General features: G+C 31.3%; 1 non-coding gene across 1 annotated transcript; it reads left to right on the top strand.

Moving 5' to 3' along the window:
• Window positions 1-2,773: 2,773 nt before the first annotated feature.
• Window positions 2,774-2,877, top strand: LOC131828412 (U6 spliceosomal RNA). The gene has a single exon (XR_009352423.1). It is a non-coding gene; the product is annotated as a U6 spliceosomal RNA (small nuclear RNA).
• The last annotated feature ends 982 nt before the right edge of the window (window positions 2,878-3,859 follow it).

Raw genomic sequence — 3,859 nt, 5'->3', positions numbered from 1 at the left:
TAATAGTGTTTGTCACAGTGTATATAACTACAATGGATTTTATATTCTATTATTTCAGAGTTAGTTGCAGTTTCTACTTCCTTAATTCCTTTTTTGAAAAATAGATTAATTCTACAAAAAGTTTTTTCGAGCTTTATTGAAAAATAATTGACATATTATAATTTGTAAATTTAAGAAATGATTTCTTATAACACTGCAAACTTTTAACATTGTGTAAATTCTGTACCATTTGATAAATTGGTATACATCTGTATTGCAATATAATCTACATAAAAATGTTAATACATCTACTATCTCATATAGTTGCCTCTGTTTTTTATGCATGTATTGTAAGGAATTTTAAGATCTACTCTCTTAGCAACTTTTATGTATATAGTACAGTAGAGATAAACTTCAGAGGTCTTGTGGGTTTTGTTCCAGACTGCCTCAATAAAGTGATTATCTCAATCAACTAAGTCAAATCATTATTATTTTTTTTGGTTTCCCAGTGCAAATAAAAAATTATGTTTCCTAGTGCATATAAAAAATAAACACTATACTGTACTGTTCAAAAGCATTATGTCTTTAAAGAAAAACAATGTATATACCTTAAGTAAACTAGTTCTGAGTTTTCAGTGGGTCATAATTACTGATCACAGATCACCATAACAAATACAATAATAATGAAAAAACTTGAAATATTGCAAGAATTACCAACATGTGACAGAGAGACACAAAATGAACAAATGTTTAGAAAAATGGTGGCAGCAGACCTATTTTATACAAGATTGCTATAAACTTTCAACTTGTAAGAATGTGATATATGTAAAGTTTAATAAAGGGAAGCACAATAAAAAAGTATGTATATATTATTAACTATGATCATCATGCTGTACATTAGATCCCCAGAACTTTTTCATATTATAGTTGCAAGTTTGTGCCCTTTGACCACCTTATTCCACCCCAGGTTCACCTCTTGTCAACTCAACTCTAAGTTTCCATTAGTTTGCTTTTTCTTCAGATTCTGTATGTAAGGGATATCATAATACATAAATTAAAAAATATATATAAAATCTTTGAAATATTTCACTTAGTATAATACCTTCAAGATCCATCCATGCTGTTGTAAAAAGCAGTATTTCTTAATTTTTCATGGTTAAGTAGTATTCCATAGTATATATTTACCATACTTATTTTATTCATTCATCCATTAATGGATACTGAAGTTATTTCCATCTCTTGCTTAGAGTTAATAATTTTATAATGAACATAAGAGTGCAGATATGTCTTCGAATAGTGACTTCGTTTCCTTTAGATATATACCTAGAAGTGGGATTACTGAATCATATGGTAATTTTACTTTTAATAATATGAATAGTCTCCATACTGTTTTCCATACAAATTTATATCCCTATCACAGTGCATAAGTTCCCCATTTTCCCCAATATTTACCAAAATTTGTTAGTTTTAATTTTTTGGTAGTATATATTCTAATAGGTAGTAATATTGTGTTTTTCAGAGGTAAACAACAACATAATGAATTTGCCCTGAGTTTTTACATTGAGCACTTTTTAATGCTCCTGTTGGTCATTTATATAACTTTTTTGAAAAAAAAAGTCTATTGAGATCCTTTTGCTATTTTTTAATGATATATTTTTTTCTATTTGTATCTCTTGATTATTAACCTCTTTTCAGATATAAGATTTGTAAGTATTTTCTTCCATTCTGTGGATTGTGTTTTCATTCTCTCTCTCTCTCTTTTTTTTTTTTTTTTTGGCAATGCAGAAACTTTAGTTAATGTAATACCATTTATTTATTTTTGCTTCTTTTGCTTGTGTTTTTGGCCTGGTATCCAAAAACTATTGGCAAGACCAATGTCAAGGAGAATTTTTCCTATGTTTTCCTTTAGGAAATTTAGTTTCATGCATCACATTTAAGTCTTTGATCTATTTCAAGTTAAGATTTATGAGTGATATAAGCTTCCAGTTTCATGCTGGTTTATGTGACTATTCAGTTTTAAATATCATTTATTGAACAGACTATCTTTACCCATTATATATGTTGGCCCCTGTCAAATATTAGGTGACTGTATGAAAGGATTTATTTCTGGACTCTCAAATCTGTTCTACTTGTTTATTGGTCTGTTTTTATACCAGTATACTTTATTGTTTTGAGCATGAGGGCTTTGTAGTATTGTTTCAAATCAAGAAGTGTAATTTCACTTCTTCATTCTTTCTCAGAACTGCTTTAATTATTTGTCTTTTATGGTCTCATATAAATTCTAGGATTCTTTACTTACTTCTGTAAAAAAATAATATTGGATTTATTAAAAGATTTTTTATTTATTTATTTGACAGAGAGAGATGACAAGCAGGCAGAGAGGCAGGCAGAGAGAGAAGAGGTAGCAGCTTCCTGATGAGCAGAGAGCCTGATGCAGGGCTCGATCCCAGGACCCTGGGATCATGACCTGAGCCGAAGGCAGTGGCTTAACCCACTGAGCCACCCAGGCACCCCTAACATTGGATTTTTGATAGGAATTGAATTTACAGATGGTTTTTGGTAGTATGGACATTTTAACAATGTTAATTCTTACCATTCATAAATATGAGCTATCTTTCCATTTATGTCTCCTTCAATTTCTTTATCAATGTCATAGTTTATGGGGTACATATCTTTCATCTTCTTAGTTAAATCTTATCCTAAGTATTTCATTAGTTTTGATGCTATTGTGAATTAGATTGTTCTCTTTATTTTTTCAGATAGTTCATCATTAGAGTGTTAAAATGCTCGTCTTTTGCTTACTTTGGCAGCACATATACTAAAATTGGAATGATGCAGAGATTAGCTTGATCACTGAACAAGGATGACATGAAAAACTGGGAAGCATTCCATATTGGGAAAAAAAAAACGAAACAAAACAAAATTCTTGTCTTTTATATATTGATCTTGTATTTGGCAGCTTTACTAAATTTGTTTATTCAACATTTTTTGTGAATTTTTTAGGATTCTTTTACATGTAAGTTCATGTTATTAAAAAAAAGAAAATTTTACTTCTTCCTATTTTTTTTTTGAGTCTTTTATTTCTTTGTGTTCCTTGTTTCTCTGGCTAGGACATCCAGTACTATGTCAAATGAGAGTAGTGAAAGTGGACACACTTGTCTTTGTTCTGATCTTTAAGGGGAAAATTTTCAATTTTTTTTGATTGAATATGAGATTAGCTCTGGGCTTGCAATATGTGCTTTTTCTTTAATGGATTTTTAAAACTATTTTTTAAAAATTTTTTATAAACATATAATGTGTTTTTATCCCTAGGGGCACAGGTCTGTGAATCTCCAGGTTTACCCATTTCACAGCACTCACCATCACTCACCATAGCACCTGCCCTCCCCAATGTCCATACCCCCACCATCCTCTCCCAACACACCTCCCCCCAGCAACCCTCAGTCTGTTTTGTGAGATTCAGTCTTTTATGGTTTGTCTCCCTCCCAATCCCATCTTCTTTTATTTTTCTTTTCGTACGCCTGAAACCGCCTATGTTGCATCTCCACTTCATCATATCAGGGAGATCATATGATAGTTGTCTTTCTCAGATTGATTTATTTCGCCAAGCATAATACCCTCTAGTTCCATCCACGTCATCACAAATAGCAGGATTTCATTTCCTTTGATGGCTGCATAGTATCCCATTGTACATATATACCACATCTTATTTATAGATTCATCTGTTGAAGGACATTTAGGTTCTTTCCATAGTTTAACTATTGTGGACATTGCTGCTATAAACATTTGAGTGCATGTGCCCCTTCAGAATGCCACGTTTGTATCTTTAGGGTATATACCCAGTACTACAATCACTGGGTCATAGGCTAGTTCTATTTTC

This window comes from Mustela lutreola, chromosome 3, assembly GCF_030435805.1.
Source record: "Mustela lutreola isolate mMusLut2 chromosome 3, mMusLut2.pri, whole genome shotgun sequence".
In the NCBI taxonomy this organism is placed as follows: domain Eukaryota; kingdom Metazoa; phylum Chordata; class Mammalia; order Carnivora; family Mustelidae; genus Mustela; species Mustela lutreola.
Note: the sequence above shows the minus strand (reverse complement) of the source record. Positions and strands in the feature narration are given on the sequence as shown.